Source organism: Neophocaena asiaeorientalis, unplaced genomic scaffold, assembly GCF_003031525.2.
Source record: "Neophocaena asiaeorientalis asiaeorientalis breed wild unplaced genomic scaffold, Neophocaena_asiaeorientalis_V1.1 scaffold150, whole genome shotgun sequence".
NCBI classification, from domain to species: domain Eukaryota; kingdom Metazoa; phylum Chordata; class Mammalia; order Artiodactyla; family Phocoenidae; genus Neophocaena; species Neophocaena asiaeorientalis.
Genome location: NW_020176571.1, coordinates 6,685,541 through 6,711,188, shown reverse-complemented (window position 1 = coordinate 6,711,188; position 25,648 = coordinate 6,685,541). Strand labels below are relative to the sequence as shown.

At 42.1% G+C, this 25,648-nt stretch overlaps 1 long non-coding RNA gene and 1 pseudogene across 2 annotated transcripts in view; one reads left to right on the top strand and one right to left on the bottom strand.

Moving 5' to 3' along the window:
• Positions 1-10,082: 10,082 nt before the first annotated feature.
• On the bottom strand, positions 10,083-10,632 carry LOC112391952 (60S ribosomal protein L28 pseudogene; annotated as a pseudogene).
• A 580-nt stretch (positions 10,633-11,212) lies between these two features.
• The window catches only part of LOC112391954 (uncharacterized), a 32,536-nt gene continuing 18,100 nt past the window's right edge, over positions 11,213-25,648 (top strand). For both annotated transcript variants that reach the window (XR_003001589.1, XR_003001590.1), the window contains exon 1: positions 11,213-11,363. This is a non-coding gene — a long non-coding RNA (uncharacterized LOC112391954). The remainder of the gene's footprint in view (positions 11,364-25,648) is intronic.

The window sequence follows — 25,648 nt, the reverse complement described above, 5'->3', positions numbered from 1 at the left end:
GCTTTCTCTAGCTGCGGCGAGCAGGGGCTACTCTTCATTGCGGTGAGTGGGCTTCTCATTGCAGTGGCTTCTCTTGTTGCGGAGCACGGGCTCTAGAGTGCAGGCTCAGTAGTTGTGGCACGTGGGCTTCAGTAGTTGTGGCTCATGGGCTCAGTAGTTGTGGCTCGCAGGCTCTAGAGCGCAGGCTCAGTAGTTGAAGCCCGGCACTGTTGTTTCTTGACTGCTCCTCTCTTGTCTCTGCATCTCTTCCCTTCCCTGATTAACAAGTGTTTGAACCTGATCTCTAGTACTCAGGGAAAGTCAAGAAACGGGGGACACAGAAAGGCTTTCATGCTCAGGGGCCCCATAGGGTCCTGCTCAGTTTCAGTCCCACAGATTAAAGGCTCAGTCTCACAAGACTGTCCCCACGTCAGCTGCCAATTGAAAGTCTGAGTTGTTACTTGTGCTTCCGAATGACTGTCTGTAAATTGGAGGCTCCTATCACCCGTTTCCTGGGTTCAATCAATGTGCCATACTGGCTCACAGAATTCAGAGAATGTTTACTTACATTTACCAGTTAACTACACAGGATATTATAAAGTATTCAGATGAAGAGTGTCACCTACAAATTGGCACTTGCCATCTACCTCTACAAGGATCAAATTATGAGCCGCTGCAGGTGCTGACCTTTAACAGCCCCCTGAAAGGAGTTCAGGGTGGAGAGCAGAAATGAGGCACTCTGTGCTCTGGGAAGAAAACTGGCAGAACAGGTCTTCAGATAGTTAGATATTTTCAGGAGCCGATTTTATGAGCCCAATTCTTGCATCTCCTCATACCTAGAAAAGCACTAAAATCCTTCATGGTGACGTCTGCCCCTCGTGACTAGCAGAAACATTCTGCCAAAAAGTACGTGCTGGATTGCATGTACTTACCCTTCACCAAAATCACATACATACTGACCTTCCCCCTCACCTCTTTGGAGCAGTTTCTCAGAGCTATCTGAAATGCTGTCTCCCAGGCTATAGTCCTCATTTTGCCCCAAATCAAACTTAACTCACAACTCTCACCTTGTGCATTTTTTTTTCTGTCAACAAGAGGTACATAGATAGGGCAAGGTCTGGAAAGATCCTAAGAGCAGAAACCTCTGTCTGCATGGAACTGGGATGCACCACACTCTCCAAATATGGAAATGATCATCAACCTGGAAACTCATCAAATCTCTTTGTTCCAGAGTTTTGTTTTGCTTTTTTTTTTGGCTATGTTGGGTCTTCGTTGCTGCACACGGGCTTTCTCTAGTTGCGGCGAGTGGGGTCTGCTCTTTGTTGTGGTGCATGGGCTTCTCGTTGCAGTGGCTTCTCTTGTTGCGGAGCATGGGCTGTAGGTGCACGGGCTTCAGTAGTTGCAGCTTGTGGGCTCTAGAGCGCAGACTCAGTAGTTGCAGCATGCGGGCTCAGTAGTTGTGGCGCACGGGCTTAGTTGCTCTGCGGCATGCGGGATCTTCCTAGACCAGGGCTCGAACCCGTGTCCCCTGCATTAGCAGGCAGGTTCTTAACCACTGCGCCACCGGGGAAGTCCCTGTTCCAGAGTTTTTGTACAGTTTAACGTGTAGCTCCTCCTTGCCGAGGTCAGTGGGTAGTGCTAAAAGTGTTAACCCTCTAATCGTTGGGTCTCTCTGGTGACCAGCCCCATCTTTAGGCTATCCGGGGGCCGCACCCTGAATCACTTCACTGGCATAAATTTAGGTGTGTCCCAACGGGCTCCTTATGAATAACAGACATTCCTACCAGTCAGGAAATTCCAAGGGTTTTAGGAGATTTTATGCCAGCCACGGAGACAAAGACCAAGTATATTTCTTATTAAATCACCCAACCTTAGAAAACAAATACAAATGGTTATTTAAAAATTTATAAGTAGTTAGGTATAGTTGAAACATAAAGGTATATGTGGGAGAAGAGCAGAAAAAAGACTGACTCTTAGGCAAGGGAATATATGTGGTTTCTAAGAGCAAAGACTTTGGAGCCAGAGTGCCTAGGTATAAATCTGGTCGATATCACTTACCAGCTATGTGTGTCAGCCTAGGCAAGTTATTTTCTCATTTAATAAAATGGATTCTTTGTGTCTATCAGACTCATTAGTAGTTAATGCATGTTAACTGGTATGGTGGTCGTTTTCCTTAAGTGGCTCAGTTTAACATAGTGTTTAATAAATGTGTATTAAATAAATTATATAGTATAGATGAAAAGAATCTGAAATCTTTCTAAAAATTAGTAATGTTAAAACTTAATTCTAGGGGCTTCCCTGGTGGCGCAGTGGCTGAGAGTCCGCCTGCGAATGCAGGGGACACGGGTTCGTGCCCCGGTCCGGGAAGATCCCACATGCCGCACAGCGGCTGGGTTCGTGAGCCATGGCCGCTGAGCCTGCGCGTCTGGAGCCTGTGCTCCGCAACTCGAGAGGCCACAACAGTGAGAGGCCCGCATACCGCAAAAAAAAAAAAAAAAAAAAACAAATTAATTCTGACAATCAACAACAACAACAAAAAATAAACAAGTACAACACCAAACTAAAAAGTTTCTGCACAGAAAAGAAAATAATCAACAGGGTAAAAAGGCAACCTGTGAAATTAAAAATATATATATTTGAAAACATATCTGATACGAGGTTAATCTCCAAAGTATATATGAACCTCCTACAATGCAATACCAAAAAAAAAAAAAAAAAAAAAACAACTTAATTCTGACAGTCAGAGGTCCCTTTTTATTTTATAGTAGCCGTAACTTCAAGGCCTTGAACTTTTTGAGATTCTAAGAAATATAACTTTAAAGACTCCTGGCCCTGATAGAATTTTTCATATTCTCAGGGATATACACTTTCTAAGAATACTTAAAATTACATCCACTTAAATTTAGGGTATTACCTTTGCCTTTGACTTGAGGCTATATTTCGAAAATCATTCTACCAACATCCTCCTTGAGTCAGAAAATGCCTTCTAACTGGTACATTTACGTTTAGTTGTTTTTGTATTGTTCATGAATAAAATATATGAGTAAATATGATTGAATAGGGACTTCCCTCGTGGCTTAGTGTTTAAGAATCCACCTGCCAATGCAGGGGACACGGGTTCGAGTCCTGGTCCGGGAACATCCCACATGCCGCAGAGCAACTAAGCCGGTGTGCCACAACTACTGAGCCTGCGCTCTAGAGCCCATGAGCCACAACTACTGAGCGTGCGTGCTGCAACTACTGAAGTCCGCGCATCGCAACGTAGGGTAGACCCCACTCGCCGCAACTAGCGAAAGCCCGTGCGCAGCAACGAAGACCCAATGCGGCCAAAAAAATAAATCAATACAATAAATAAATTAAAAAAAAAAATAAAGAAACAACAGTGTTGCCTTGGGAAAGGATCCTGGCTCCGCCTCAAGGGATACACATAACAATATCTTTGAGCTCTTCTGAAAACCCCAACAAATGGAAGATGTTAACTACTTGACGAAGTAGTCTTCATTCCAGAGAGGAGGTCACAGTTTTATATCCTCGAGAATCACAGGTCATCAGGAGACAATCTGAGGCCAGATTAAGGGATGCAGGCCCTGCACACACCCTGATCCTTTATCAGCAACTCCACCCTTGAAGCATTGCTATAAAACTCCTCACCAAATCCCCCTAGGTTGGGACACACAGTTTTTGAGGCACGAGCCCACTGTGACGCCCTTTGCCTGGCAAAGCAGCAAAGCTACTCTTTTCTACTTCACCCAAAAGTCTGTCTCCGAGATTCCGTTCGGCACTGGTGCAGAGGCCAAGCTTTCGGCACCAGGATCTGATGCTAGGATCAAGTAGACAGTGTCAGAATTCAGTTAAATTGGTAGGGTACCCAGTTAGTGTCAGCTGAGAATTGGAGAATTGCTTGGTGATGTGGAAAAACACACATCAGAGGTTGCCATAACATTACACCAGACTGGGTGGCTCAAACAACAGAAATGTATTTTCTAGCAGTTCTGGAGGCTGGAAGTTCAAGATCAAGGTGTTGACAGGTTTGGCTTCTCCAGAGGCCTCTCTCCTTGACTTGGAGATGCCAGCTTCTTGCTGCGTCCTCATACAGCCTTTTTCCCTGTGTGCACGCATCCTTGGTTAACTCTTTTTGAGGGTCTAAATTTCCTCTTATGAGGACATCAGTCAAACTGGATTGGGGCTCACCCTGAGACTCTCATTTTAACTCCAAAACCTCTTTAAAGGCTGTCTCTCCTAATACAATCATATTCTGAGGTACTGGGAGTTAAGACTTCAACATGAACTTTGGAGAGACAATCGAGTTCATTATATCATGCTTCTGTTGGAGACTCATTCTTTTGTCCTCTTCTATCTTGAATATCCTTGCCAACTGGCTAACTCCTGGTCAAGATCTAAGTAGATGTAATTTCCTTTGTGCCATAATCTATCTCAAAAATACCTATGTATATCCTTAGGACTGCTGAATATCTAAACAAGCTATAGCCTAATTAGCAAATTATATAACATGATTATAGAAAAGATAAAGGTAGTGATTCATAGAAGTCTCAAAAGAAGGTCCCTTAGATAAGAAAATTATTTTAGGGATGTAGGTGGGTGGGACTTCATAAAATTGATTTTAGGTGATCCAAGTTCCTTTATTTCCCAAGAATCAGTTCTTAAAATATTCAAAGATCACAAATATACTAGCATCCTTGAAGCTTTTTAAATGATAAAGCATAAAGCCAATATAAAAAATATAAAATCGGTTTTTTGTCTGTTTAGATGGCACCATTCATCTCTGAATCTCTGTCTAATCAGTCAACCAGCTCTCTCTGTTTGACATTAAAACACAAACAAACAAATAAAAACTCTAGTAATAGTCTAGGCTAGTCTGCTTTATTGGTAAGCACATACTGTTGAGGATTTGTTATCCTTACTCATTAATGTTACAGCCTATACTCCTAATCTAAATAGGTGTCTTGAAATGTATGCTTTTGGTCAATATTTTATGTCTTAGAACGTCTGTTTTTATATATTTAGGTCTGTTGTTAATTTTAAACTGGGTATAGTAATCCCCCTTATCTGTGGGAGATATGTTCCAAGACATCTAGTGAATGCTTAAAACTGTGAATAGTACCGATCCCTCTGTATACTGTGCTCTTTCATATACATACATATGTGTATACAGTGTGCGTACGATAGACAAAGGCATGATTCACTCCCTGGGTGGGACGGAGGTGGACAACACAAGATTTCATCATGCTACTCAGAACAGCACACAATTTTAAACTTACGAACAGTTTATTTTTGGAATTTTCTATTTAATACCTTCAGGCTGCAGTTGACCATGGGTAACTGAAACCTCAGAAAGCAAAAAAGCAAATAAAGCAAAAAACACCAAATAAAGCTAAGTGTATTTAGCATATACAAGTCTATTACCATACCATGCCAGATTATTGTGTGTATTACTTAATATATTCTGAATATCTCAAAAAGTGATGAATAAATGTTTTTGAGAGAGTTGAATAAATAAATGGTAATTTCTAGAGAGTAATTTCTCAGGATTTGACTAGGACTGAGCATAGTTTTAATTGTATTTATAGCCTGACTGTCTCTAAAAGGGATATGTTAACAAACAAAAGAAGAGTGGCCTGTATAGCTGATTCACTTTGCTGTACAGCAGAAACAGACACATTATAAAGCAACTACACTCCAATAAAAATTAATAAAAAAAAGAAGAGTGGTCCTGTATTTCTTAAACAAAAATACTCATTTGATGATGGAAACAGGTGGTTAAAGTTTGATATTACTCACCACTAAGACGATTAATTCCCTCCAGACTCATTCTATAAGTCCAGCATTACCCTAATACCAAAACTAGACCAGGACATTACAAGAAAAGACAGCTACAAACCAATATTTCTCATGAACATAGATACTAAAATCCTTAAAAAAATATTACCAAAATTTCATAAAACAATGAATAGAAATAATCATACATCATGACCACCTGGGATTTATCCCAGGTATGCAAAGCTGCTCAGTATTTGAAAATCAATGTACTCCATCACATGAACAGGCTAAAAAAGAAAAATCACATGATCATATCAATAGATACAGGAAAAGTACTTGACAAAATCCAAAGCCTATCATGATAAAAACTCTAAGTGAAGTAGGAACAGAGGAGAACTTTCTTAACTTGATAAAGAACATCTACAAAAAAACAAATCAAAACAAAAAAACCATGTAGCTAACAACATACTTAAATGGTTGAGAAACTCAAAGCTTTCCCACTAAGATCAGGAACAAGGTAAGGTTGTCTCCTCTCACAACTACTATTCAACATTGTTCTAGAAGTACTAGCTAATGTAATAAGACAAGAAAAGGAAATAGAAGGTATATAGATTGAGAAGGATGAAATAAAACTGCCTTTGCTTGAATGTGACATGATCGTCCATGCAGAAAATCCAAAAGAATTCACAAAAAAATTTCTATAACTAATAGACAATTATTGCAAGGTTGCAAGATACAAGGTTAATATACAAAAGCCAATCACATTCTTATATACGAGAAATAAAAAAGTGGAATTTGAAATTTAAAAAGCAATACCATTTATATTAGCATCCAAAAAAGTAAATAACTAGATAAAAATCTAACAAAATATGTACCAGACCTATATGAGGAAAACTACAAAACTCTGATGAATGAAATCATAGAACTAAATAAATGGAGAGGTAGTATACGTTCATGGATAGGACGAATCAATATTACCAAGATGTCTGTTCTTATCAACTTGGTCTGTAGATTCAATGCAATCCCAATCAATATCCCAGCAAGTTAATTTTTGGATATTGAAAAAGTGATTCTAAAGTTTATATGGGGCTTCCCTGGTGGTGCAGTGGTTAAGAATCCGCCTGCCAAACGCACAGGCAACACGGGTTTGAGCCCTGGTCCGGGAAGATTCCACGTGCCATGGAGCAACTAAAAATAAATTAATTAATTAAAAAAAATAGGCCGAAGACCTTAACAGACACCCCACCAAAGAAGATATGTTGATGGCAAATAAGCATTTGAAAAGATGCTCCACTCATATGTCATAAGGGAAATGCAAATTAAAACAATGATGAGATACCACTACACACCGATTAGAATGGTCATTGAAACACTGACAATACCAATTGCTGGCAAGGATGCGGTGCAATAGGAACTCTCATTCATTGCTGGTGGGAATGCAAAATGGTACGGCAACTTTGGAAGACAGTTTGGTAGTTTCTTACAAAACTAAACATACTCTTACCATATAATCCAGCAATCTCACTCCTTGGTATGTATCCAAAGAAGTTGAAACTTATGTCCACACAAAAACTTGCACACAGATGTTTATAGCAGCTTTACTCATAATTGCCAAAACTTGGAGGCAACCAAGGTATCCTCCAATAGGTGAATGTATAAACAAACTGTGGTACATCCAGACAATGGAATGTTATTCAGCACTAGAAGGAAATGAGCTATCAAACCAGGAAAAGACATGAAGGATCTAAGGATCCTTCCCTAATGCATCCCTAATGCATGTTAATAAACTAAAGACGCCAATCTGAAAAGGCTACGTACTGTATAATTCCAACTCTATGACTTTCTGCAAAATGCAAAACCATGGAGACAGTAAAAAGATCACTGGTTGCTGGTGGTTGAGAATGGGTGATGAGAGGAGGGATGAATAGTTGCAGCACAGAGGTTTTTAAGGGCAGTGGAAATATTCTATATGATACTGTAATGATGGATACATGTCATTACCATTTGCCCCAATCCATAGAATGTACAAGACCAAGAATGAACCGTAATGGGAAGTCTGGATCTTGGGTGATTGTGATGTGGCCATGTACACTCATCAATTGTAACAAGTGTACCACTCTGGCGGGAGATGTTTTTAATGGGGGAGGCTATGCATTTGTGGGGGAAGAGGGTGTATGGAAAAAAAATCTCTGTACCTTACTTTTAATTTTGCTTTAAACCTCAAACTGCTCTAAAAAAAAAAATCTTAAAAAAAAATTACCAATTCCCTATACAAGCAATTTTATCCAATCTTGAAAGCAGAAGCTGTGCTCATTTCATTTCATATCTCTTCCTCCAACACCATTTCCATCACCCTGTCAATACTTGGCACAGTTCATTATTTAGAGTATTTTGGAGGAATTAAATAATTTCACTTTGGAGGAAGACAGTTCTGTATGGAAGAGAATGTCCTGATTGGACATAAACTCTTATTGGTAAACCACAATGCCAACTAGAAGTTTATAATCTGTCTCTCGTCAATTTCACCAACACAACTCACCTCTTAAGCCCTACCTAATCAGTTAACTAGGCTTGCTCCTTATCAATTTTTAAATGAAATTCAATTATTAATTTCTATTGAACAATTAATTCATAAGAATGTCTTATGAAAACAACAATGAACTTTGCTCTTTAATACCATACCCCAAAGTTCTTTGAACATATGCCCTTATTTAGTACTGTCTCTTCAGAAACTTCATTTCATGCTTTTAAGTCTGTCGTCAATGCGAAGTAATTTTTTTTGGATCAAGTACTTTTTTTTTTTTCTTTTGGCCACACCCCATGGCTTGCGGGATCCTAGTTTCCCAACCAGAGATTTAACCTGGGCCCACAGCAGTGAAAGCGAGGAGTCCTAACCACTGAACCACCAGGAAACTCCTTGGATCAAGTACTCTTGAATACTTGCAGAAATTAAATTGATTCTACCATACCATAGCATCATGTTTATTATACTTATTGCTAATAATCAATAATAAGTCAGAATATGCTCTAAACAATAGTGAGGAAGATAAATAGGTCATTATAGTTGACAAAGGCAGAGCTGAAGAAAAAGGAGGAACCAGGTTACTAAGAGGGGGAAGTGAGTGTCTATGTCACAATTCAAACCAAGGAAAAAAAAAAACCAAAACCCACTACCTTATACAACTGCCCACAGTTCAGCCCCAAACTCTCCCCAGTGCCAACAGACACCCCACCAAAGATATTAAATGGAAAGTTCCAGGAATAATTCATAAGTTTAAAACTGCATGCTGCTTTGAGTAGCATGATGAAATCTTGTGTCATCCCTCTCCGTCCCACCTGGGGAGTGACATGCTAGACTAATTCTGAAAGTAAGCAGCACAGAGAAAAACCTCTGGGTTTATACAGAGAGACCCTCTCCAGTGTTTTCATAACTGGGCTTCTTCCAGGATTAGAGCCAAAAGAGACTCTCTCTCCTTGCTGAGCACCTGAGCGCTCCCCTGAAATGATCACCCACCACTGAAGCAGAAGCTCCTCTCTGACACCTCCCCTTACTGCGCTGCCTTGGGCAGGAACACAAATATCCTCCTCACTCACTGTTTACCATTTTTTTTTTTTTTTGCGCCACGCGGGCCTCTCCCCGCTGCGGCCTCTCCCGTTGCGGAGCACAGGCTCCGGACGCGCAGGCTCAGCGGCCATGGCTCATCCCGCGGTATGTGGGATCTTCCCGGACCGGGGCACGAACCCGTGTCCCCTGCATCGGCAGGCGGACTCTCAACCACTGCGCCACCAGGGAAGCCCTGTTTACCCTTTTTTAACACCCAGCAGAGACTTGGCACTATTAAGCTACCTATTTCCTCTTATTATCAACACTAGGACGAACAGGTAAAGTGAGAGAACAATTGCAATGTAGTGTAGTTGACTGGGCAGAGGATTAGAAGTCAAAAGAGTGAAATCTGAGTCCCACCTCTGGAACATGAAGAGTTGTTTAGACGTTTGAACTGGTCATTTAACTTCTCTATATCTCAATTTCAGTATTTAACTGGAGGTCATAATACCCAGCTCAAAGAATTTTTGGGATAAAGAAATCAGATAATGCAAGTGGAAAGAAACCTGATAAACTGTAAAGCCCTAGCAAACAGTCATTTATTCAGTCATTTATGCATTTTTCATCAACTGTTTATTGAATACCTACTGCATGCTAGCTACAGTTCTAGGCACAAGCTATATGAACGTCGCTAAGACAATGTCCCTCTCCTCATAGGGCTTAAAATTTAGTGTAGAAGGCCTGTGAGAGGTTAATTTTATGAGCCACCTGGCTGGGCCATCATACCTAGATATTTGGTCAAGCATTACTCTGGATGTTTCTGTGAGGGTGTTTTGCTGTTGCTGTTTTGTTTTGTTTTTCCCCCGGCTGACAGCTTTATTGCTGTGGGGACGGGGACAGATGGCTCAGGAGCTCTTGGTGGGATGGGTCCGCTTCCTCGGCACCACCACAGGCTTCTGGCTGCGCAGGACGTTGCTGGCTCTGCAGAGGGCGGCCGTGCGCAAATCCGGGCGCTACTTGTTTCGGATTATGTGCCAGATGCTGGTGAGGGTGGCCCGGGCGTTCTTGTTGATGCTGGTCCGCACGTAGGAGGTGGCCAGCTTTCGCGGGCTGGATCTCTGCTTCGTGACCGCCACGACCCCTTTGCCGGCCGCCGCCGGCTCCACGCCCACAGTCTTGCGGTGAATGAGCTCATTGTAGGGGAAGAAGTTGCGGGCCTTCAGGTTATTGGGCTCGGTGCCGTACATCTGCCTCTTCCTCTTGATCAAGAAGCTGGAGCAGTTCTGCACGACCATCCATTGCAGATGCGCGGACATGGTGGCACCTCCTCTCGTTGCGACGGCCGGAGATGGAAAGAGGGGGGTGTTTGGGGATGAGATTTACATTTAAGTGATGGATTTCGAGTACAGCTGGTTGTCTTCCATAATGTGGGTAGGCCTTGTCTAATCAGTTGAAGACCTAAAAAGAACAAAGGAGGGACACCTTCCTCCCCACCCCAACCCGGTCCCCCGCAAGAAGAATTCTACCAGCAGACTGTTTCGGACTTCAGCTGCAACGCCAGCTTTTCTGAGGCTCTAGCTTGATGGCCTTTGTACTTGAACTGCAGCAATGGCTCTTCCTCGGTCTCCAGCCTGCCAGCCCACCCTGCAGATTTTGGACTTGCCAACTTCTATAATCACATGAAAAATCCCTCAGAAAAAATCTTTTTCTACATACAAGTGTCCCCTGCTTTTCGAAAGTACACTTTATGCCACTTCACTTTCATGAAAGATATACAAACATTAGTACCTGTTTTCAGTAACCAAAAGAAATCGGAAGAGGATTTGCACTTTTAGGGAAAAAGGTGAAAAGTGAAAACAGCATTAAGTAAGCATTTGTTTTGCAAGAGCCTTTATAGAGACAGCAGCCAGCCCCAGCTTTGAGAGTGGCACTGCAAGTTCCTTCCCCAGGATTTACACTCAGCATTTCAGCGTCAAGCTGCCATAGCTTTGAACTACGATTCTGAGCATCTCTGCTTTGTCTTGATTTATTTTGTGCACCCGTTAGCAAGATGTGTCCTAAGGTAATTGCCTCTTTGTTTTATGCCATTTCAGCTTAAGAAAGGTTTCATAGGGTGGCTGTACTTCCGGATAACTGGGAAAACCTGTATTTACACATTCTATTGGTTCTGTTTCTTTGCAGAACCCTGACTAATACAGATTTTGGTACCAAGAAGTGGGGTGCTGCTATAACAAATACCTAAAAATGTGGGTAGAGGCTGGAGGAGTTTTGAGACACACGCTAGAAAAAGCCTAGATCACCAGGATGAAATTGTTGGTAGGAATATGAATGATAAAGGTGATTCTGGTGAAGTCTCAGATGGAAATGAGGAGCATGTTATTGAAAATTTGGGGAAAATTGATCCTTGTTATCAAGTACCAAAGAACTTGGTGGAATTGTGTTTTAGTGTTTTGTGGAAAGTAAACTTTGTGATAAAATAGGATATTTAGCTGAGGAGATTTCTAAGCAAACTGTTAAAGGTATGATTTCCCCTTGCTGCTTATAGTAATGTGAGAGGAGAGAAACAAATTGAAGGTGGAATTGTTAGGCAAAAAGGAACCAGAAATTGAGGATTTGGAAAATCCTCAGCCTATCCATATGGCAAAAAACAAGAAAGATTTCTCTGGAGAGGACACCGTGGGTATAGCTGGAAAATCATTTGATAAAGGGATTAGGAGTGAAATTCCTGGGTTTAATCAGCCATCTCAGCGGAGTCTAGCAATAGAGTTGGTGTTACACCAGCAGAAACACTGCCAGACTAGACTAAAAGGTGAAGAGATAAGACAAATTGAAGGAAGGCTATCAGACTTCTGAGATTCCACAGGATAGGGCAATCGATCTATCAACATGTGTTATCCTTTAAGGGAAGAATGACCCTGATTCATGATGGTATCATGGGAATGATATCAGAGAGCTGCCACTCCCACCACAGACCCAGAGCACACAGGCCATTAGGGCAAGGCTCTCTCTTCCTCAGTTTCAGTGGGTTCAGGCCAGTGGCCAGGGCCGAGGGAGCAACAGGGCCACCTCAGTGGGCCTGGAGGTCAGAGCACTGAGCCAATAAGAATTACTTTTGAGACTTAAAATTTAATGGAATATTGATTTCATGGATATGACAACAAAAGCACAGGCAACAAAACCAAAAATAAACAAATGGGACTATATCAAACTTAAAACTTTTGCTCATCAAAGGACACAATAACAGAGTGAAAAGGCAACATATGGAATGGGAGAAAATATTTGCAAATCATATATCTGATAAGGGGTTAATATCCAGATTATATAAAGAACTCATCAACAAAATAATCAAATAAACTGATTAGAAAATGGGCCAAGGACACGAACAGATGTTTCTTCAAAGATGATATAAAAATGGCCAATAAGCATATGAAAAGATGCTAAACATCATTAATCATCAGAGGAATGCAAATTAAAACCACAATGAGATATCTCTCTTCACACTCATTAAGATGAAAAAAAAAAAGAAAGATAAGCTACCATCAAAAAAAAAGAAAAGGAAAGCTACCATCAAGAAAAAGAAAGAAGGGGCTTCCCTGGTGGCGCAGTGGTTGAGAGTCCGCCTGCTGATGCAGGGGACACGGGTTCGTGCCCTGGTCCGGGAGGATCCCACATGCCACGGAGTGGCTGGGCCCATGAGCCATGGCCGCTGGGCCTGCGCGTCCAGAGCCTGTGCTCCGCAACGGAAGAGGCCACAACAGTGAGAGGCTCGCGTACCGCAAAAAGAAAAGAAAGAAAGAAAGAAAGAAAGAAAACCAGAAAATAACAAGTGTTGGTGAGGATGTGGAGAAATTGGAACTACTGTGCACCATTGGTGGAATTATAAAATAGTGCAACTGCTATGGAAAACAGCATGTCGGTTCCTCAAAAAATTAAAAACCTCTAGGTACTGAAAGTATTGAAAGCAAGGGCTCAAAGAGCTGTCTGCACACCCATGTTCACAGCAGCACTATTTACAATAGCCAAAGGTGAAGCAACCCAAGTGTCCATCAGTGGATGCACGGATAAATGAACTGTGGTGTATACACACAACGGGATAGTATTCAGTCTTAAAAAAGAAGGAAATCTTGTCACATCCTACAACAGGATGAACCTTGAGGGTATTATGCTAACTGAACTAAATTAGTCAAAAAACACACTGTATGATTCCACTTAAATGAGGTGTCTAAAGTCATCAAACTCATAGAAAGTTGCGTGGTGGTTGCCTCTAGCTGGTGACAGGAAGAAAAGGGGACCTGTGGTTTAATGGGTACAGAGTTTCAGGTTTTTGTTTTTGTTTTTGTTTAATTTTGTTGAAGTATAGTTGACTAACAACGGTGTGTTAGTTTCAGGTGCAGAGTTTCAGTTTTGCAAGATGAAAAAGTTCTGGAGATCTGTTTCACAACAATATGAATATACTTAACATTACTGAACTGTCCAATTAAAAGTGGTTAGGATGGTGAAATTTATGTTATGTGTTTGTTACCACAATAAGAAACAAAAGGGAAAAAAATCTAATGGAATTTACCTTGCCAAGTTTTGGACTTGTTTGGGCCTCTTCACCCCTTCCTTCTTTCCGATTTCTCCCATTTTGGAAAGGGACTGTCTATCCTACGTCTGTCCTACCACCGCATTTTGGAAGCACATAACGTGTCTGCTTTCAGAGGTTCACAGCTGGAGAGGAATTTTGCCTCAGGTTGAATCATACCTCGAGTCTCACTCACACCTGATTTGGATGACATTCAGGTGAGACTTTGTAGTTGGAATGGATACTGGAATGGGTTAAGCCTTTGGGGGCTGTTAGGGGGAAGGTAATTGTACTTTACATGTGAGAAGGACATGAATTTGGGGGGGGCCAGAGGGTGGGGTGTTACAGACTGAACTGTGTCCTCCTAAAATTCACATATTGAACCCCTAACCTCCAGTACCTTAGAATGTGACTGTCTTTGGAGACAGGGCCTTTGAGGAAGTGATTAAGTTTAAGCAAAGTCATAAGAACGTGATGTAATCCAACGTGACTAGTGTTCTTATAAGAAGAGAAAGAGACACCAGGGGTGTGCACACAGAGGACAGGCCTTTTAAGGACACAGCAAGGAGGCAGCCACCTGCATGGAGACAGGTCTCAGGAGAAACCAGCCCTGATCTTGGTCTTCCAGCCTCCAGACCTATGAGAACATAAATCTCTGCTATTTAAGCCACCCGGGGACTTCCTGGAGGTCAAGTGGTTAAGACTCCACACTCCCAAAGCAGGGGGCATAGGTTCAATCCCTGGTCGGGGAACCAAGATTCCCGCATGCTGCCGTGCGGAGTGGCCAAAAAAAAAAAAAAAAAAAAAGCCACCCAGTCTGTGGTATTTTGTTATGGTAGCCCTAGCAGACTACTACAACAGACAACAAACAAACAAACAAATACATAATGTCAAGTAATGATAAGGGAGCACTTGGAAGAATATATGAGCAAGGTATGGTAATAAAGAGCTGGGGAGGAGGGTTATTTAAGGCAGGGTGCTGAGGGTAGATCTCAGCAGAGATGACGTTTGAACAGAAACCTGAATGACGTGAGGGAGCAATTCTTGGGAGCGTTTGTGAGAAGACTGTTCCAAACGGAAGGCATTCCAAACACAAAGACGCCAAGCGAAGGATGTGCTCTTGGCCTGGTGCCAAAAGACTGAGGTGCAGGAGTGCGGTGAACCAGGGGCAGAGAGGATGGAAAAACTGTTGGAGAGAGAAGTAGGAGTCTGATCACGCAGGGGCATGGTAAGTGATGGCTTGGATCCTGGATTGTACTTTAAATGCGACAGGAAGCCAGGAAGCTGCAAAGCCATTTTAGGTTTGGGGGTGAAGGAGTAACCTTAGTCGACTTATGTTTTTAAAAAGGTATTTGCTGTTGAATGGAGAAGATGAGAGAGGACAGCAAGAGTGCAAACAGAGACCAACTAGGAGGCCACTGGTCCAGGTGAGAAATGATGAGGGCTTGGACGACGGTGGTAGTAGAGGCAGTAGTGAGTCGTTGTATTTGAAATATATCTTCGAGATACAACCAACAGGAGTAACTAACTGGATGTGGGGCGTGAGGAAAAAAAAGAGTCAAGAATGATCCTAAGGGTTTTGGCCTGGGTAACCAGAGTTGCCATTTACTTCAGTCAGGAAAACAGAGAGAGGAGGGGTCAAATCAAGAGTTTTGTTTTAGACATGTGAAGTTTGAGATATTGTTAGGGTACTCACTAATAATAGTGCACTAATAATAGAACACGCTCCTTGTTTTCCCTGGATTCTGGCAATATACAGGTACAAAAGATATGGTTCTTGCCTTTACGGTCTCATGGAAGGGGGTGGAGAGTGACATATAAACCAATTTTTTTAATTAATAGGTTTTATTTGGGGGGGAGCAGTTTCATGTTTACAGAAAAATTGCTTAGAAAGTACCCATATACTTCCTCACCTACCGTATTATTAACATCTTGCATTAGTACGTACATTTGTTACAACTGATGAACATGAATTGACATAGCTTAGTCACCCGAAGTCCATAGCTTACATTAGGGTTCACTCTTGGTCTTGAACATTTTACAAATTTGGACCAGTCACCCATCATTACAGTATCATATGGAATAGTTCCACTTGTTTTAGGGTCCTCTATGCCTCTTCATGGCTTGATAGCTCATTTCTTTTTAGCGCTGAATAATATTCCATTGTCCGGGTATACCATATTTTATCTCTTCACCCACTGAAGGACATCTCGGTTGCTTCCAAGTTTTGGCAGCTATGAATAAAGCTGTTACAAATACTCACGTGCAGGTTTTTGTGTAGACGCAGCTTTTCAACTCATTTGGATAAATACCAAGGAATGTGATTGCTGGATTGTAAGCAAGTATTTTCAATGTCAATTTCTATACAAGGGCCAACAGGGAACACAGACTATTGCTTGCAGGAAGCAAAGAGCTTTCTTTGAGGTCCTTAAGTTTACTCTAGCAATGCTCTAAAACTATAAATGTCCTTCCTTCTCTGTATTACTATTAGTCTGACACTATCACCAGGATACCCCTGCCCGGCTCATTTACAGGAAGGCAGCCACTGAATAGCGATAACTCAAATGCTCCTGCTGACTCACATCCACCTTTTCAAAAAACCGTAAGCAAGTGCCAATCTATTGATGACGGAGGAAGCAAAGCTACTTTTCAGTACGTTTCATAATTAAATGTCTATGTTCTTTAAGCAGTGGTCTTCCCTAACTTTGGTGAGCCCAACTCCGCCGAAAAAAATCCATCAAGTTCTATACGAAGAAAAAAGCTACTGAAGCTCTAGGGTGGTGTTTATTCATATGGGGTTCTAAGATGGACCAGGCAGGTATACAAACCCCCTAAAAGTAAATGCAAAGATTGTATTTCAGTGTACTTTTCTGAGGGGCAGGGGGACCATAATAAGCTCTTATCACAGTCCCCAAAAAAGTGCAAGATCAGAAAACAGCCAAAGGAGCTGCCAAACCTTGGGTGTGTACGAAGGGGGAGGAGAAGAATCTGACCTCCCCTGGGTCATCAGAGGAACAATAGTGTGGAGACCTCCGGCATTGTCTGCTTTCCCAGTGGTTCACCGCCCACTCTTAGAGAAGGTCTGGGCTCTAATTCCCTCCTAGCAGGGGGGAGGGCAAGAGTCCAATGCCCTCCTGGAGTGTAGGACTAGCTCTCCCTATTACTAAGGTACTTGAGCAAGAAGTAAAACCAATCCTCAGAACACGGCGTAGTCTGAACTGGCTAAAAATCTTCACCTTTACGCATACACTTGGTCATGGTAATATTTTAGCATTGCCTTTAGCAACTCAAAGAGGAAGAGCTGTGAAACAGTAAAGGCAAAGGTCTCTCGAGCTAAACTTTGAATCGTGAGATCTCCTCATTAAAACTGTCCACACTATATGCAGACGACAGATTTTGTCCAGTGCCAAGCAGGTGCCACACAGGGCTCTGGCCACTGTACTTGTAATCATTCTATGTCTCCCACATATGCTTCCTTTACAAGCGCCATGTGGTCTTTCTGTGTAGTGAAAAATCGGCTTCCCTAATTTACACAGCTTTCTTACCAATCATTGAGGCCATTCGGACTTCTTGTTTTCAGCCGCAAATTGAATCAGGCAGTCACAGAAATATTTGGATGAGGCGGGCCCAGAAACCCAAGAATCTCTTCTGGTCTGTGTCTACCCAGTAGGTTAGCCCCGCCTGCCCGCGTTTTTTTTTAGGAGGCTGCTACGTAAGAGGGTGCAGACGTGCTTCATAGACCGTAGACCATCAGGCAAATCTCCGTGGCGACCAGTTCCATCACTCAAAGCTGACCAAAGTCTCCCCACCCTTTATACTTCTGCTTCTCCTCTCCTCCAACGGCATTTATTTCGTGCTAATGCTACCCAGGGATGCAGGCAGTATCTTTACCTCCCCTGTTGTGTTGTTTTCCCTCATCCTCTTTGCCTCTCCTTCTCCATTGGACATGAATCTGCACAGTCCCATGGTGTAAAGCCCTGAGTACTTCTTCCGTGGTGGGATGCAGATTTATTGAATGAATGTGTACTTATTTCAAAAATGTGTGCAACGAACGAGTGTTTACTTTGATGGTGTGACCCTATAATCCTATAACTGTTTAAGTGTTCACATCGGGGGGAAGTTACTTTGATTACAATCACAGTCTAAATTCTTTAAATATTAAGTTCCAGGTGGACTTTTTAATCCAACTTAATTCCAATTACACATAAATGGCTGTTTTAAGCTACTTGTAAATAAACAAGTTTATACATGCTTTTACAAAATTAAGAGGAGCAAGATAATCCATTAAATTTCATACTCTTGACAAGTGGCCCTTTAAGAGCTTTGAGTCTTAGCTTGATATTCTCAGGCCAGCTTCCTCTGGATACTGTTAATAAGCAGAAACAGATCAACATACTGATAGCGAGAAGGAGGAAGAAAGATAAATGGCCTGAAAAGCCCACAATGGGATATAGATCTGGGTTAATTCATTTATGCATTTGTTTACCTCTGCTATGTTGCCAGGCCCAGTTTTAGATACTGGGGATATTGTGGTGGTAAGAGAATGCCAGTCCCTGCTCTCGTGGAGCTTAAATTCAAGTGGATTGGGGTTATGTACACGTTTTTACTTTCTTTAAAAAATTTATTTTTGGCTGTGTTGGGTCTTCGTTGCTGCATGTGAGCTTTCTCTAGTTGTGGCGAGCGGGGGCTACTCTTCGTTGTGCGCGGGCTTCTCATTGCAGTGGCTTCTCTTGTTGTGGTACACGGGCTCTAGGTGCGCGGGCTTCAGTAGTTGTGGCTCGCGGGCTCTAGAGCGCAGGCTCAGTAGTTGTGGTGCACGGGCTTAGTTGCTCTGCGGCACGTGGGATCTTCCTGGACCAGGGCTCCAACCTGTGTCCCCTTCATTGGCAGGTGGATTCTTAACCACAGAGCCACCAGGGAAGCCCCGTTTTAACTTTTTATTTCTATTAAAAATTTTTTTTGGGGGGGAGGGTTCCCTGGCCGTCCATTGGTTAGGATTCAGCGCTTTCACTGCTGTGACCCAGGTTCAATCCCTGGTCGGAAAACTGAAATCTCACAAGCTGCTCAGTGCAGCCAAAAAAAACAAAAAACAAAAAAACCAAAATTCCTTTAAAGCAAGTGTAGCTAAGAGCATGGATTCTGGAGCCAGGCATCCTGGGTTTCAATCCTAGCTCTGACACTTGCATTGTGTGATTTGGGGAAGGTCATTCAGCCTCACTGTGCTTCTATTTCCTCACCTGTAAAATGAAGGTCATAATAGAGTCTACTTCATAAGATTCATTGTGAGAATGAAATCATTTAATATGAGTAAAGTACTTAGAATAGTGCCAGTATATATTAAGTGTCACCTAAGTGTTTGCCAAATTAAAAATAAAAAAAAGAAACAAATGTATCTATTTAATTTCATAGCAGAATACATATGCTCAGAGCTATAGAAGCTACTGCAGGTCATGAATTAAAGCCTAGATCCCCATTTTTTCCAAGAACCTAAAGACTTTCCAAAGATTCTCCAGTTACATGGGAGAAGTTCAAACAAATCATCACAGAACTATTCTCCTCTATAGTAGTAGTAAGAGGTTCTTGATAAACTGAAGGCGTTTTTATTACATGCCTGGTTCTTATCAGGTTACATCATTTACAATTCACAACAATAGTTTAAATTTATTATTATCATCCTCATTTGCCATGAGAAATCTATAAGTAATTTGCTCAAGGACCCACGATTTGGGGCAGAACTAGCTGTCTGACTGTACTATAGTATATTCCTGTAGATTAAGAGACAGATACAGCCAATGTAGGTTCAGAAAAAACTATCTAGGATAGCCAGTGTTTTCCTGTTCTCACTCCCTACACTTTTCCTCCTAGAAATGGGGCCTATTCTTCCTCCCTTCTTAAACAGCTGATCATAAACAGGAAGCATAGCTGGGTGCAGTAAGTCTGGGGCTGAGGATAAGTGGCTGTAGACAGACATCCTCCTAGGTGGAGCCTACCTGAGGGAAGAAGCACTCCTGCTACTTATCAGGGTTGTCTTTGTCAACAAGAAACACCAAAAGGAAAAAAAAAAAAGAAGGGTATCCTTCAGGAATAATGGATTTGGGGAGCCCAGTGCCTGCTTTTGTACCACCCATAAACTAAGAACATTTTTACATTTTTGGAAAAAAATAAAAATAAGAACTATATTTCGTTGACTTGTAAAAACTATATAAAATTCAAATTTCAGTGTCCATAGGTAAAGTTTTACTGTACACAGCCATGCTCACTCATTTATACAAGGGCAGAGCTGAGTAGTTGTGACAGAGACTCTATGGCCTGCAAAGCCTAAGATATTTAGTATCCCATGCTTTACAGTGAAGTTTGCCAACTTCCGAGTTAGGCAGTTGATGAATCAAGTGGAATAGGGCCATAAAGCTGTAAAAACCCATAGTATAGGGTTATACTAGGCCCAAGTCAGGGGAAGGAATGGGATGGAGCAGTGCAGCAGGAGGAGAGGGTGAAGAGAGAGAGAATGGAATACATCTGGGTGGGATACAGACATCCCGAGAAGTAAAAAACCTCAGAGGACTTCCTGTTAGAGAATGCAACAAAGTGGGCCCACCAAGATGGAGATGCAAAAGGCCGGAGACTAAGCAATAGGAAATTCTCCAAATTTCTCTCACACCACGTAATAGGGACTGAGAAAAACACTTACCAAGGTTGAGTGTGACCTCCCAAACTGGTTCCCTAGGTTCACCCAGGGCCGATAGGTTCACCTGTTCTTTTTACTTATCTATATAGAAACACAGTATAGATATTATTGGGCTGGCAAAAAACTTTGCTCGGGATTTTTCATAAGAGCTTATGGAAAAACCGGAACAAACTTTTTGGCCAACGCAGTATCACACCTAAATCCCTAAGCAGCTACTTTGAACATAGCACTTCCCTCCAAATATTTTTTCCATTTTATCGAGATATAAGTGACATACTGCCCTGTGTAAGTTTAAGGTGTACGCCATAATGATTTGACTTGTGTACATCATGAAACGATTATCACAGTAAGTTTTGTGAACATCGATCATCTCAAATAGACAAAAAAATTTTTAAATAGAAAAAAAATTTTTGTGATGAGAATGCTTAGGATTTAGTCTTGTACCAACTTTCATATATAACATACAGTAATGTTAATTATATTTATCATGTTGTACATTACGTCCTGGTACTTACTTATCTTATAACTGGGAGTTTGTACCTTTTGACCACCTTCATCCAGGTCCTCCTCCCTTCACTCCCTGCCTCTGGTAACCACAAATCTCTCTTTCTATAATTTGTTTGTTTTTGAAATATAATTGACCTAGACTGCCCTCTTTTAAGGAGGGGAAAACTCAGGACTGGATTAAAGAAGTGGCTAATCGAGTGGCTAACTTGGTGGACTGATGGATGATCTCCAGATGCAGTCTTCCTATCTTCCTTAGCTACATGTCATTTTCTGTGACCCCCAAAAAGGTGGCAGTCACACTGCATTTTATATCAGTGCTGAAGATGGTATAGGGAAGAGGGCTGTAAGGACGGCTGAAGTGTGCAGCGATGCACTGCGAGACTGTTGCCAGGGATTTCTGTGTCTTCTAATATTCCTTTCTACAGTTGGTAAGTGGAAGTCACAAAAGTTGGAAACTGGAGCCAAAATGTTACCACCTCCATCACCCATTTACCTAATGAAATCATGTGTGAAGAAATGGGATGCGGAGACTAGTAGAGAACAAGGACCTTAGTGGAATCAGGTCCCTCGATAAATCATTATAAATAGAACACATTATTAAACCTAGATCATTAACTTGCTTATTCTACACTTACTGATTTCTACCACTGCTTGCTGCTGAGTCGTATTTTAAAACACACTATGGGAGCCTGTTTTAAAAAAATAAAGTCAATCTCTACATAATTTTTTAAAATCCTGCATAATTCTATAATATCAATATAAATGATTGTTCTAATTAACTTCTTTGCAAATTCAAGATTTTAATGTGGCACAATAGGTGTGTTTAAAGTAGAACACGTTGAATTTTCTAATGATTAACTTTCTACAATATGTCGGATGCTGTTTTGAAGACACATATTATTTGCTGATTATGTTTACCCAAAGTCCTAAAAAGTTTACATGAAGGGGCACTACCAAGTTCATAACTAAAATATAATGCACAAACAGAATGTCATGATACATAAATCGCCTCGTTTTTTAAAACGGGGCGCTGGCTTATTTTTCTCCACGGTACAAAAAGAGAAAGATAAACACCAATAGAGGAATGTATTTACATCTCAACTGAAGGGAAGATGAATGAGGCAGGAAAAGAAGAGTCCCAGAATTAGAGTTTTTTCCTGGTTTCTCCTCTCAAGCACTTCTTCAGCCATGGCAGCGCGCCATAATTTTTGTTTTTTTTTTTTTTTTTTTGCGGTACGCGGGCCTCTCACTGCCGTGGCCTCTCCCGTGGCTCCGGATGCGCAGGCCCAGCGGCCATGGCTCACGGGCCCAGCCACTCCGCGGCATGTGGGATCCTCCCGGACCGGGGCACGAACCCGTGTCCCCTGCATCGGCAGGCGGACTCTCAACCACTGCGCCACCAGGGAAGCCCCCTGCGTTAATTCGTAACTGCTCTTCCCCTCCCAATCTTGAAGCGTCTTTCTCAGCGACTTATTCGTTCTAAATCACCTCTTCTCTCGGTACCAGCTCTCTCCCTCTCCTGCACTCACATCCCCCCATCCAGTTTCCAATCCCCCTTTCCCCTCACTTGCTCTCTACTCTCCTTCTTCTAAGCCCACCACTCCGCCCCCGCCGGCCTCGCCCCTGCCAACTGGTATCTCTCCCTCCTTGGCCAAAATTGGCCCGATGAAGAGATCAAGAGCTGACACACACGGAAAACACACGTGCGTGCAGTGACCGTCTGGGGCGGGGACGCACGGCCGGGGGCTGGGCAGGATGCTGCGCCGGGGGCGCTGTGCCTTCCCGCACGTCCGCGCCTGCGCCCCGCCCCCGGCCAGATGCTGAGGAGGCCCGGCAGGCGCGCCCGCCCCGGTCCTCGGAGAAAGCTGTAATTTCCTGAATCTGAAGCATCTCTAGGGAGATGCAAAATGTTCCACAAGGGTTCTGCCTCTAGGGCGGGTTTTTATTCTAGACAGCTAATCCCAAACCGCCCTTTCAGCGCCACTCGGCAGTGTCCGTCTGCATCCCCCCTGTTCCTCGACCTTACCCCGACTGTTTAGCCTCGGGTCTGGTCTGGTCTTGTTTTCTGTTCTTTTCTCTCCCCTTCTGCCTCCCTTCTCCCCTCTTCTCTTTTCTGTGTATATTGCACATTTCACGTTACCACACGGCCTCGGATCTTTACAAAAGCGTCCCGTTCTTTACGTACCTGCAGCGCCCTGAACTGACTTTTTTTGAAGTCAATTTCATTTACATGCTGGGTGTCCAGGGCGGCGACTTTTGACAGATATACGCACCCATGCACTCACCGCCCGACAGATTTGCATCTTACAAAGTGTCCTCAGCACCCTGATTCCTGCTGCACTTCCTGTCATTTTTTAATCATACCGTATAATTTTAGTCTCATGCATTCACCTTTTTCATATATCGGCAAATATTTATTAAGTGCCTTCTATGAAACAAACACCGATGTTACAGAGATTAAAAACTACAACTACTCAATTTAAAAGGGAAGGCAATATAATGCGACTCATGCTTTCTGCTCTACTTCCACTTATGTATTTCTGATCATCCCCCCACCCCCTTTTTAGACCCTCAGACAACTTGGTCAGCTGACTAATCCTTCCTGAGAAATAAATGTCTTCTTTCTTCCTAAGTTTTCTTTTTTCCTGAGGAAGGCTGAAGGTGAAGGAAGCACACTAGACCCAGAACAGCTGCTGAGGAGAAAGCAGGGTGGGAAAGCACTAAAATGGGGAGAATGCCCTGGAGGTGTGGATGGGAGGCTTAATTAGAGTGGGAATTGTCACAGGCACTGTTCCCAAACCAATAAAGTCTGAGAATGCAGCTGTAAAGCCTACTGGAAGGCTCTTTGGGCAGGGGGACAGGATGTAAGTCCCTGGGATAGACTCATAAAAGAAAATGTCAGCATATACCATTGAGTTTAATCAGACACACTTAGAAAAGATGGGAAAGTATGCTACTGACCAGAGATGAAGAAAATTTGAAGACCGCCCCCGTCCCTAAAGGGTATGCTATTTGGCGGGGAGGGTGAAAAATCAATCTAAGAAAAGTAGGCATGGGAATTCCTTGGTGGTCCAGTGGTTAGGACTCCACGCTCCCACTGCGGAGGGCCCAGGTTCAATCCCTGGTCGGGGAACTAAGATCCCATAAGATGCACAGCCACAGAAAGAAAGAGAGAAAGAAAAAAAAATACGTTAAGAAACAAAAGCAGGCATAAGGACACAAAGGTGAAAACTAAGAAGGAAGGAAAAACAACAAAAAGATTGGTTGCAATGTTGATGTAAACACAGCCCTCTTCCTGAACCAGTGACACAGGGCTTCCACTTCCCTTTACTGTCACATGTTGCTCAAGTCTAGAAACGGAGATGTCTGACCACCAACTTCAAGCGAGGGGATAACCTGTAGATTCACATAGTAGATGTTCAAATTACAAAACCGAGCCTCTTAACAGTGCTGAGCTGTTGGAGTTGAAACATTTAAAAAAGAAAAAAAGAATTTGCCCTCTAGTGGTGTTAGAAGTGAGGGTGAGTTCTTTCTTCCTTTTATGTCTTTTTCTTTCTTTTTTCTGCTTTACTTAAGTATAAAACACAAACAGGAAAGCAGGTAAAAATGTGTTAAGTATACAGCTGGGTGGGCAGGTAAAAATGCGTTAATGTTAAGTATACAGCTGGGTGAATATTTACATCCACGTTCACCTGTACAGTACAACCACCACCCAGATTAAGATCCAAATTCTAAAACACTTCTAGCTCCCTAGAAGGTTTCCTTGTGCCTGTCTATAGCCTCCCTCCCCAGAGGAACCCACTATACTGACTTCTATCATCATTAATTTTGTTGTTCTTGATCTCCATGTAAATGGAATCATATAGTATGCACTCTTCTGTGCTAGGATTTTTTTCTTTTTCACTTAACATAGTGTCTATGAGTATTATGTGGTGTGAATCAGCAATTCATTCCTTGTTACTGCTGAGTAGTATCTCATTTATGGACATGCCAAAATTTATGTATCCAGTCTCCTTTTGATGTACACATTCACACTAGTCCATTATTGTTTTTAGTTTTGAGCTATTATAAAACATCCCTGTCATTTGCCATACATATGAATTCTTTTCTCTTGGGTGTATACTTAGGAATTGGATTGCTGTGTTGCTGTTTTTTTGGCAATAAATAATAAATGCTAAATAAAAACAAGTGAGCGACATCTCTGTCTTAATATGTGTATGGTAGTTTCATAAAAATCTTTTATATACATTGTTTTAATTGATCTTCAAAAATTTTTTTGTGAAGTAAGAAGGGTAGGTAATGCTATCTCCATTTTACAGGTAGAAACTGAAACAGGGAGATTTAAATGCCCAATTTAAAGTCATAAAATTAATAAGTTATGAATTAGGACTGAAAACCACATTTCTAGTCCTAATTTATGACTCAAATTCATTTTTCCTTTTCTCAGATATAGAAAACTGCTGTTTCTTATTGTTTTTATTAGATGTTATCCAGCCTCATGTGAATGGAGAGGTCACTCAAATGTCCAGGTTCCCTGAACTGTCCCAGTTTAGCACAGAAAGGCCCTGGGCAAACTGGGATGGTTGGTCAC